We start from the raw sequence: 12444 nt of genomic DNA, 5'->3' as shown, positions 1-12444 counted from the left end.
AAGGAATAATCTGACACGTTTCAGAAAAAACTGCAGTGTGTGTAAATCGAGTGGTCAGTTTGTGTAGAGAAGACTGTAGAATAGAGGAGAAACAAGTAATACACACGCTAATGTTGGTCATAAAAGAGATTTAAGGCTTCTATAAAGATATATTTTAAAAATCATAGTATCTCCAGAAATATATATATATATATAAGTATTTTAGAGGGAGATGAAATGTTAATTATATCTGGAAATACAACAAATGGAATCAGATGATATGACTCCATGATAACAACATAATCCCAGCTGAAATCCAGCCAGTTATACTAATATCGTAAGTTCTTAACAGATAACGTGACAGGTGGAACCTGCAATAAAATGCAAAGGCAGTGTCGAGTGCTCCCATTCAGTGTTCCAGTTAGTCAGCCGTGCTCTTCTTCATGATACACCATACCCACCTGGTTTTTGAAGTTTTTTATCCTTTCAACAATCACCATTATATGGCCACTGAGCATACTCTGTTCTTATTAGGCTAGAGTCATTTCACTTTTAAGGTTTTTCTAATGATTTTATGTACTTCTGCAGACCCTGGGATTCTCCCAAACCTGCTGATACCTCCTTCCTGTGCATCAGTGGTGCCATTTTGTATCACCTCTGAACTTTGTTTTCAGAGAGGGAGGGAATCTTAGGTATAATTCTGTTTCCTCATAATACTGGGAGAGTCTCCAGTGAAAGTGTAGCTGAAATTCAGTTCTGTTAACCACACATACATGTAACTGGCCAATTGCCAAGAAAATCCAACACGGTCACATTTGACTTCAAAAGAGGAAACTTCACAAAAATGAGGGGATTGGTAAAAAGAAAGCTGAAAAACAAAGTCCAGAGGGTCACATCACTCGAAAATGCTTGGAAGTTGTTTAAAAACACTATATTAGAAGCTCAACTGGAGTGCATACCGCAGATCAGAAAAGGTACCACCAGGGCCAAGAAGATGCCAGCATGGTTAACGAGCAAAGTCAAGGAAGCTCTTAGAGGCAAAAAGTCTTCCTTCAAAAAATGGAAGTCTTGTCCGAATGAAGAAAATAAAAAAGAACACAAACTCTGGCAAAAGAAATGCAAGAAGACAATAAGGGATGCTAAAAAAGAATTTGAGGAGCACATTGCTAAGAACATAAAAACCCACAACAAAAAATTCTATCAATACATTCAAAGCAGGAGACCATCTAGGGAGACAATTGGACCCTTGGATGATAAGGGAGTCAAAGGTGTACTAAAGAACGATAAGGAGATTGCAGAGAAGCTAAATGAATTCTTTGCATCTGTCTTCACAGTGGAAGATATAGGGCAGATCCCTGAACCTGAACTAACATTTGCAGGAAGGGATTCTGAGGAACTAAGACAAATAGTGGTAACGAGAGAGGAAGTTCTAAGCTTAATGGACAATATAAAAACTGACAAATCACCGGGCCCGGATGGCATCCACCCGAGAGTTCTCAAAGAACTCAAAGGTGAAATTGCTGATCTGCTAACTAAAATATGTAACTTGTCCCTCGGGTCCTCCTCCGTGCCTGAGGACTGGAAAGTGGCAAATGTAACACCAATCTTCAAAAAGGGATCCAGAGGGGATCCCGGAAATTACAGGCCAGTTAGCTTAACTTCTGTCCCTGGAAAACTGGTAGAAAGTATTATTAAAGCTAGATTAACCAAGCACATAGAAGAACAAGCCTTGCTGAAGCAGAGCCAGCATGGCTTCTGCAAGGGAAAGTCCTGTCTCAGTAACCTATTAGAATTCTTTGAGAGTGTCAACAAGCATATAGATAGAGGTGATCCAGTGGACATAGTGTACTTAGACTTTCAAAAAGCGTTTGACAAGGTACCTCACCAAAGGCTTCTGAGGAAGCTTAATGGAATAAGAGGAGAGGTCCTCTTGTGGATAAGGAATTGGTTAAGAAGCAGAAAGCAGAGAGTAGGAATAAACGGACAGTTCTCCCAATGGAGGGCTGTAGAAAGTGGAGTCCCTCAAGGATCGGTATTGGGACCTGTACTTTTCAACTTGTTCATTAATGACCTAGAATTAGGAGTGAGCAGTGAAGTGGCCAAGTTTGCTAATGACACTAAATTGTTCAGGGTTGTTAAAACAAAAAGGGATTGCGAAGAGCTCCAAAAAGACCTCTCCAAACTGAGTGAATGGGCAGAAAAATGGCAAATGCAATTCAATATAAACAAGTGTAAAATTATGCATATTGGAGCAAAAAATCTGAATTTCACATATACGCTCATGGGGTCTGAACTGGTGGTGACCGACCAGGAGAGAGACCTCGGGGTTGTAGTGGACAGCACGATGAAAATGTCGACCCAGTGTGCGGCAGCTGTGAAAAAGGCAAATTCCATGCTAGCAATAATTAGGAAAGGTATTGAAAATAAAACAGCCGATATCATAATGCCGTTGTATAAATCTATGGTGCGGCCGCATTTGGAATACTGTGTACAGTTCTGGTCGCCTCATCTCAAAAAGGATATTATAGAGTTGGAAAAGGTTCAGAAGAGGGCAACCAGAATGATCAAGGGGATGGAGCGACTCACGAGGAAAGGTTGCAGCATTTGGGGCTTTTTAGTTTAGAGAAAAGGCGGGTCAGAGGAGACATGATAGAAGTGTATAAAATTATGCATGGCATTGAGAAAGTGGATAGAGAAAAGTTCTTCTCCCTCTCTCATAATACTAGAACTCGTGGACATTCCAAGAAGCTGAATGTTGGAAGATTCAGGACAGACAAAAGGAAGTACTTCTTTACTCAGCGCATAGTTAAACTATGGAATTTGCTCCCACAAGATGCAGTAATGGCCACCAGCTTGGATGGCTTTAAAAGAAGATTAGACAAATTCATGGAGGACAGGGCTATCAATGGCTACTAGCCATGATGGCTGTGCTCTGCCACCCTAGTCAGAGGCAGCATGCTTCTGAAAACCAGTTGCCGGAAGCCTCAGGAGGGGAGAGTGTTCTTGCACTCGGGTCCTGCTTGCGGGCTTCCCCCAGGCACCTGGTTGGCCACTGTGAGAACAGGATGCTGGACTAGATGGGCCACTGGCCTGATCCAGCAGGCTCTTCTTATGTTCTTATGTTCTTACCTATACATGCACACTAGTATCCTGTTCCTGTATGTTAGCTCTGGTGCATATGCTTGCATAATTTGTGCAGTCTAATGCTTTGTGATTGTCCTATCTATAATCAAGTCTAGGTTGATTTCAAAGCAAGTTGACATTACAGCCACAATCAAGAAAAGTTATGTACAGAACTCTCACCTGCAGACAGCATTGCATCAAGCTCCTTGCGTGGTAAAGACAACAGCTTGAAAATTCATAATGAGAGATATAATGGGAGAGAATATAAAACTACAAGGACATGTACACAATTTCTTGAATAAATGGAATCCCTGGATCATTGCCAATGTGATTCTAACTGAACTGCAAGCATCCTTGATGCACAATGTAAATGCACTTTACAGGCAGTATTTCCATATGTTAAAAAAGGGTTCAATATATTTCATTTTAGAAGATAATGCTTTTTGGACTCCTTGGTTTCACTATTCTCATTCTACTCACAAAATGGGATAAAGACCCAATGGTACAAAAGCAGTATAAGTAAATTATAGAGCAATCCTATACTCAAATTATGCTGGGCCCGGGCAGTAGTAAAGATACATCGACTATATGCCAGTGGAACAGCTGCTGTATCCAGTGTGTGCTTAGCCCAGTAGGGGAGGGGAAAAGGTGTTACTAGAAAATACAAAAACCATGTAGAAGAAGCAGACATCCACACATCCAGCATACGGGAATCACCATAAGTCAGAGAAGGGTGCCACCATCAACACTCACATGCTACGTACCTGGAATCCATTGAACTAACAACAGTGGACCATAAAGAGGAGAGACCACAAAACACAGCATCCACATAGCTCGGGGGGGGCTGCAAAAAGCACACACTATAGCACAAGAGGTCACGACAATGGAGAATGTTGGTTTCAGTGACTGTCCTTGTTACATGTCCTCATCCCTCCCGTTGGCTGCTTGGCAAAGAGGTCAATGGGATTGTGGCCATGGATTAAAAAGTATAGCATATAGCGTTAGTAGAACATCTCCTGTGCTGCCCCATTTTAGCCATTCCAGCATAACTGAGGGAAACATCTGTTCTAGTACTCTGCCAGATTCTACACCCCATCTGCAGTACAAAGTACCTGTCTAGAGCCTGATCCACAAATCAGATTTCTTGAATATGAGCTGGCTTGGTCTCATTGAACTGGTGTAACCAGTGTAAGTTAAAGTGTTCTAGTTTATCTGGATTACGTGGATTGATATTTCCCTATAACTTTATGCTTTGATCTTTCCATTAAACTTCATATTGTGATCATATGCCAGAATTGAGAGTTGCCTAAACAGTACCCAGCAGCGCCATGGTGCTCGCAAAGGCCTTCAGTTGTGCCCTCAACAAGTAGCCCAGAATCTGAGCTTTCTTTTTAAAAAAGAAAGTGCTCCTAGAAAAAAGGTTTTAAAGCAAAATGTACAGGTACCCTTCTAAGCAATTTCTGAGAAATGAGCCAGCCTGTCTACTCCAACATATTAGTGTTATTAGAAAATGACTGAAGTTATTTTCTGCAAATACTACACAATTAGGTTTGATTGAATGTTAAAGAACACCCCCCCCCGGTGCAAATGTGAGAATTCACTGTCTGGTTAACTTACAGTACAATGGTAAACTCAGAAGTACATCTTTTGTGTTTAATGGGGCTTCCTTCCAGGTAAGAGCCTATGGGGTGGAGGCCTAGCCTTTGGTTTAGGGTTGGGGGGAAATGGGGGTCATGTGCCTTAAACAGCTGTATGACAAACAGAAATTCAATAGGTCAAACCTTTCCTAGTGTGGAAATACAATTAAGGGAAAAGCTTCACTATAACTAGTCTCTAATTTTGGGTTATGGCACACCCCATGGAAGCTATTTTGTGACTAGTGTCCCCAGCACTGTATCAAAATTTGAAATGTGCCTTCTGGTCCAAAAAGGTTGGCAGTCCCTGTGCCAGACCAACAAAAACTTACCAATGTCATCATCTAGAGGAAAAAAACAATCATTTATCTGAATTCCTTATATCAAAGAGAGCTAATCCATGGGCCACAGGAAGACGAATAAAATCTCCCTATAAGAGGAGAAAAATGTTCTCTAAACTTCTCCCTTAGTGCTCTCTAAAGAGCAGACAAAGGGATCTTTTATCCCCAGACTTAGTGGTAAGTGCCACAGCACTATGCTCAGCCTGCCTGCTCTTTAACAGTAAAAGGCAGCACTAGATTGGGGGTGGGGAGAAATACTGCCTTTTATTTTGCCCAGAATTATTCTTAATATTAATATTATATCTGCCTCCCAGATCCCAGAATGATACGTGCAGAGTAAAAGGCAGTGTTTCCAGCCAGCCCCCACCCCAGTGCGTGGAGTGGGGAGGGAGGAAATGCTTTTTGTATGTATGGTTTTGTATTTGCATGTGTGTTTGTATATGAGGGTGAGTAGGAGTGTGTGACTGCACACAGGTGTGTTTGCAAGTGAGAGAGGGGGAGGAGAGAATACTGTGTGCCTCCTTGCCGGGTGAGTGAGTGTGTTGCTTGTGTGTGCTATATGTGTAGTGTGTAGATACACATGTGTATACATTGCCCATCAATGCCAAAAATGTTCAAAATATTAAAAGAAGGAAATTTGAATTGTATGTGCATCTAGGACTTCATGGAGGACAACTGAGGGGAGATCCAGCCTTGGCATTAGTTAAATCAGATTCAGAGGCATTTGGAATTAAATGTTGGTTGCTCTGCATAGATGCCAGAATAAACAAAGCCTGAACAGCTGATTTTTTGTTGTTGCCAGTACCAATTTAAATATAGCTTGCCACTGACATGAATTGTCAGTACAAAGGCCCATCTATGCTACAGTTGTTCACATTAAATGTCTTTGATATTACTTTGACACTGCAAAGCATTCAGACAGTGTCAGTTGGCACAGGCCTACGTATAACATTGTAATATTCATTTCAATCAATGTGTATGCAGAGAATTCAAGAAAGAAAGAGTTTAATTCCTGGAAATCTCCCCAAATCTCAAGATCAACTATAGATGTAAACTGAAATTTTATTTCATTTTCAAACACATAAATTTTAATTAGAAAATTATATATGTTTTAATTTGCTTTTCAAGCTTCATTGGAAAGAAGGAGTCACTTTTATTTGTGCAAATTCTAAGTAATCAGGACCAGCACGAGGCATGACTGGGAGCTTGGGCACCAGCCTGCTCCTGGCCTGCAGCACGGTACGCCCCAGCACCCCTTCCCAATGCAAGCAGTGCAGAGCTTAAATAGGCTTGCCCACCCACCTATCTCCCATGTCAGCGCATCAGTACCCATGCTCCGTGTGCTGCACATGCACGCTTGCCATCAACCCCTTAGGGATTCGTTGATGGCAGGCATGCACATGCAGCACACCAAGCATGGGTAGTGATGCACTGAAATGACAGGTAGGTAGGTGGGGTGGCTGGGCGGGCTTATTTAAGCCCATGCCACCTGTATCACGGGATGCCTGCAAGCTCCTGCTCTGTGATCTGCAGCAGTATCTGGTCGCTGGGTCCTGCAACCTGACACTGGTGCAGAGCAGGCGCCCCAGCCTCCCACCCTAAGTAGATTTTGGCTAAACATTAGCACAAACTTCTTAACTGTAAGAGCTGTTTGACAGCTGAACAGACTTCCTTGAGAAGTGGTGGATTGTTCTTTGCTGGAGTACTGTTTCAGCAGAGGTTCAATGGCCATCTGTCAGGGATGCTGTGGTTGCAAGGTTCATGTATTGAGCAGGGGATTGACCTAGATAACCTCCAAGGTCCCTTCTAATTCTAAAATTCTATAATTCTAGCAAAGGAGTTTGCAAAGTGGTGGTCCATGACCTTCATTCAGGTGGTACACAGCATGTCTACATTAAACACTCATACTGGTTTTTAATTGTCATTTTATTGCTTCTTTTATTTCTTATATTGTATTTTATGGTATTACTATTTTTATTTTGTGGAATGCAGTAGAATAAAATACTGTTATGAGCATGGGGGTTGGAATGGATTATTCCTGTGGGTCCTGTTTCCAGCCTCTGATTTGGAATCCTGTGCCTTGGAATGAGGAACTCACTCTGCTTGTCAGATGAGTCTCTCCTTTGTTAAACAAATAGAGTGGCCAGGTAAGATAATGGGTCTGTGAGTTGCCCAGCAACGGTGAATGGGCCAGGAAGACCCTTTTGTCATTGAAACTCTTCAGGAGAGCCCCGCCCCCCCTGGAGCCCAGGAGAGTTTTGTGGTTTGAGTTGTGTGTAGAGAATGCCTGGGAACGGGAGGCAGTAGAGAGGCTGGCTGTCTGCATCATGGCTATAGGATGCCTCCTGTAATGCAGATGGAAAAGCTGGATATTGGACTGCTGATGCCTTGAACCCCCTCCATCTTAAGCTCAGCTTGGAATGTGTGTAAATAAACAAATCATATTTCATAAAGACACTGCAGTCTCCACTGACCTTCCCAAAGGAAACCAAACCCTGGAGGAATGCAGGGACCCCAGAAATCTCACCGCTTGGAGATTGGGGAGGCGCGCAACAATACAATATAAGAAATAAGAGCAGCAGGCAGAAAAATAATTAAGTGGTCTGCGAAGAATGTGATGTTGCATACTTTGTTGATGTTTTCTGCTTATGTAATAGAGAATATATGGTAACTTGTTTATATTAGAGTGTATATGGTAAGTAGTTAGTTTTGAGTTTAGGGATTCTACTTGTGTACCGCCCACCCCGCTGCACAGCAGACTCCCTGGCCGAGGTGCTTGAGGTGGTCTCGGCTGTGCGGTTGTTCTCCCCCAATTTATTGGTTTTGGGGGATTTCAACGTGCATGCTGAGACCACTCTCATGGGAGCCCCTCGGGATTTCATTGAAACCATGACTTCTTGGGAACTGCACCTTAGTAATATAGGGCCCACCCATGTAGCCGGTCATGCTCTTGACCTTGTGTTTGTCTCGGGAGGGGAGGGTAGTGCTCTGAAAATGGGGGCTGTTTCTTCTAACCGCGTGTCATGGTCAGATCACTATCTGGTAAATATAGGCCTCTCAATGCCGCTCACCCTCCACAGGGGTCGAGGACCTATTAAGATGGTCCACCCCAGACGCCTGATGGAATCTAAGGGATTCCTGAATGCGCTGGGAGATATGGAGCTGTCAGAAGGTCACTCAGTTGAAACCCTGGTGGTGGATTGGAATAGGGAGATTACCAGGGCGGTAGACCAACTGGCTCCGAAACGCCCTCTCCCCCTGAATAGAACTCAGACAGCACCTTGGTACACACCTCGGTTGCGAGGTCTGAGACAGGAGGTGAGACGACTAGAGCGCTGGTGGCGGAAGTCTCGCACTGAAGACGATCGGACACTGGTTAGAGTAGCAATAGCGGCCTACCATGTGGCAACAAAGGCAGCAAAGAGGGATTTCTTTGCTGCCTCTATTGCGTCTGCAGAATGTTGTCCCAGGAGGTTGTTCCAAGTGGTCCGAAGCCTGGTCGGTCCAGTTGCACAGGAACCCATGGAACATTCTAAAGCCTCCTGTGACATATTTGTTAAGCACTTTGCCGATAAAATCGAGCGTCTGAAGTACAAGATTCCGCACACCGTGGATATAAGTAGTGGGCCAGAATCGGCCAGTTGCATTCCGGTCCGATGGGAGCGGTTTCAGCCTCTTCTCGCTGAGGAAGTGGACAAGGTGTTCTCTACTGTGAAGCCAACCACTTGTCTGCTCGATCCTTGCCCCTCGTGGCTCATTGTGAGCTGCAAGGAGAAACTGGGCGAAGGGATCAAGGCGGTGGTAAAAGCATCCTTGGAAGAGGGTGCAATGCCATCAGCCCTCAAGGAGGCAGTGATAAGGCCCATCTTGAAAAAGCCCTCCTTGGATCCCCAAGAGTTGAAGAACTTTCGCCCAGTTTCTAATTTACCATTCTTAGGCAAGGTGATAGAGCGAGTGGTGGCTAAACAACTACAGACGCACTTGGATGAAGCGGATTATTTAGATCCATTCCAATCGGGCTTCAGGACTGGACATGGAACTGAAACAGCCTTGGTCGCCCTGGTAGATGATATGAGGAGGGCGTTGGATAGGGGAGAATACACTTTCCTAGTCCTCCTGGATCTCTCAGCAGCTTTCGATACCGTCAACCACAGTATCCTTTTGGATCGCCTGGAGGGATTGGGAATTGGGGGCACTGTTTTACGGTGGCTCCATTCCTATCTCTCCGGTAGATGTCAACGGGTGGCATTGGGGGATGAGGTTTCAGACCCTTGGCCTCTCAATTGTGGAGTGCCACAGGGTTCTATCCTCTCCACGAGGTGTTACTCGTGGGTGATAAGAGAAGGTTGGGAGACATCGACTTGGTGTTTAACGGGGTGAGATTACCCCTGAAGGATCAGGTCCACAGCCTTGGGGTCATTCTTGACTCCCAGCTGTCCATGGAAGCTCAAGTTTCGGCAGTGAGCCGGGCAGCTTGGTATCAATTACATCTGATACAGAGGCTGCGACCCTATCTTCCTGTACAGCTTCTCCCGTGAGTGATACATGCCCTGGTCTCCTCTCGCTTAGACTATTGTAATGCGCTCTTCGTGGGGTTACCCTTGAAGACAGTCCGGAAACTTCAGCTGGTGCAGAATGTGGCGGCACACTTGATTACGCATAGCCATCGCCGGGAACACATCACCCCGGTGTTGATAGATCTTCACTGGCTACCAGTGGTTTACCGGGCCCAATTCAAGGTGTTGGTATTGACCTTTAAAACCCTATACGGTTTCGGCCCGGTTTATCTAAAGGACCGCCTCCAGTATCACCAATTGAGCCACCTTACAAGATCAGCCATGCAGGATCTCCTCTCGGTCCCACCGGCCAAAACAGCTCGGCTGGTGCGGACCAGAGAGAGGGCGTTCTCGGTAGTGGCTCCCACCCTCTGGAATTCCCTCCCCTACGATCTTCAACATGCCTCCTCCCTGATGAGTTTTCGACGAGCGTTAAAGACCTGGCTCTTCAGGCAGGCCTACAGGAACTTCGAGCTAGATTAGTTTGTAATGTTTTAACTGATGTTTTGATGTTAGTTTTAATTGATGAATATGGTTGTATTATTGTATTGTGTAGTGTATTTATTGTATTGTATATTGTACTTTGTTGCTGCTGTAAGTCGCCTAGAGTGTCCAAAAATTGGACAGATAGGCGACTAACAAATTAAATTTTATTATTATTTATTTATTATTGAGAGGGGGGAATGACTGAGTAGAATGTAGGTGTGTGCTATATGGTGATTGGCTGAGTGTCTGATAATTGAATGTTTATACTTTGAAGCTTTGACAGTTGACAGACAGGGAAACGTTTGTGACTGGACAGGCCATGTTTTGTGAGATAAAAGTATTGCTTGGTTTAGAGATAGGACTTGGATGGTTTATCTTGGGGTAGAGAAATAGGTTATTGGCATAGTAATTAAGGAACTTATTAAGTATATTGTATTTGAACTAAAGAACAGCTAACTGTAACCACACGCTTAAGAACTGAGTTAAGTTCTTAAGAGTTAGGGTAATCTTGCTAAATAGAATATATCTCAGCATTTCTGTTAAAGAGGTTTCAGACAGAGATGGGGAAGACCTCAGCCAAAACACTAAAGATTTGACTGATCTTCTGACTTAGTATAAAGGTAGTAGTTTATTTGAGTTGACATAAGCCTGTACCTGAACTTTCAATTACACAGGAGGCAGACAACAATAAGAACATATGTTTAGGATTCTGTGAGTGCTTTGTTTTTAAACCTAATGTCATACAGATTTTACACCAGAATCCTGAGATAGGAGATGCTTCCAGACTGCAAGATTTGAATCGCACCCAGTCATTTCTTTTCTGATGTATGTGTAATGTAGAACTGTAACAGACTTTCCACATTTCAGTTCTTGTATATGCATGTCCTGCTATGTGAAAAACGTAGGAAACTGTCTTATACCAAGTCAGAACATTGGTCCATTTAGTTCAGCAATCCTCCAGGGTTTCAAACAGGAATCTTTCCCAGCCCTACTTTGGAGATGCCAGGGACTGAACTGGAACCTTGTATGCAAGGCATGGGTTCTACCCACTGAGCAGCCTTGGTTTTTCTAGTTCTTTGGAAAGAGAGGGAAACCCTCTAACAGTGTGAAGTGGGTTAATATTATATCATTATTAGTTGCATGATCTATACATATAGCACGCAGAAATGGGTGGAATGATGCAGCGGAGCCACACTCCCAGCACAAATGTCACTGCTGCTTACCAGGATGGCGTAGAGGTCAGAGTAGCATCAAGGTCAAAGTTCTGTGGGTATGCCAATGAAGCCAATCTGGTACCCCCGCTAATGCATCCATACAGCCCCAACCTCACCACTCTTGCACCATCCTAGTAAGTAGCAGCAATGCTGGTGTCAAGAGGGCAATTGCGTAGCAGCATGCCACTGCACCAAAAGCTCCTGCTTATAGTTTAACCCCACATTCCTCATCATGGGACCCCTTTCTGGACTGTGCTCCTGATCCAGCTTGCAGCCCTGCGCAAGATTCGCATGAAAAATTAATTTATGTTACTCTAAAATTATGTTGCCCCAGTACCTTAAGGACTGCCTCTGCCCATATAAACCAACCTCTTCTCCCAGGCATTTGGCATTATTATTATTATTATTATTATTATTATTATTATTATTATTATTATAATCCACCCTTCCTCCCAGAAGGAACCCAGGGTGGCAAACAAAACACTAAAAACACTCTAAAACGTCTTAAAAACAGTGTTTAAAATATATTAAAACAAAACACCTTTAAAAACATATTAAAGCAAACATCTTTAAAAAAACCTTGAAAAACATCTTAAAAAGCAATTCTGACACAGACTGGGATAAGGTTAGGGTCTTCAGTAGGCACCGAAAAGATAATATAGAAGGTGCCCCTCTTAATATTTAAGGGGAGGGAATTCCAAAGTGTTGCTGCCACAACACTAAAGGTCAGCTTCCTATATTGTGCGGAATGGACCTCCTGATAAAATGGTATCTGCAGGAGGCCCTCACCTAGAGAGCACAGTGATCAACAGGGTATATAAGAGGTAAGACAATCTTCCAGGTATCCTTTCCCCAAGCTGTATAAGGCTTTGAATACCAGAACCAGAACCTTGAACTTGGCCTGGTAGCTAATGGGCAGCCAGTGCAATTCTTTAAGCAGCGGGATTACATATTGGCGATACCCTGCCGCAGAGAGCCATTACGCTGCTGCATTCTGCACCAGCTGCAGCTTCTGGACCAACCTCAAGGGCAGTCTCACATAGAGCGCATTATAGTAATCCTGCCTAGAGGTTACCGGTGCATGGACAATAGTGGTTGGAGTTTTGGAGGG

Source organism: Rhineura floridana, chromosome 1, assembly GCF_030035675.1.
Source record: "Rhineura floridana isolate rRhiFlo1 chromosome 1, rRhiFlo1.hap2, whole genome shotgun sequence".
In the NCBI taxonomy this organism is placed as follows: domain Eukaryota; kingdom Metazoa; phylum Chordata; class Lepidosauria; order Squamata; family Rhineuridae; genus Rhineura; species Rhineura floridana.
The sequence above is the reverse complement of the archived record's forward strand: the minus strand, read 5'-3'. Positions refer to the sequence as shown.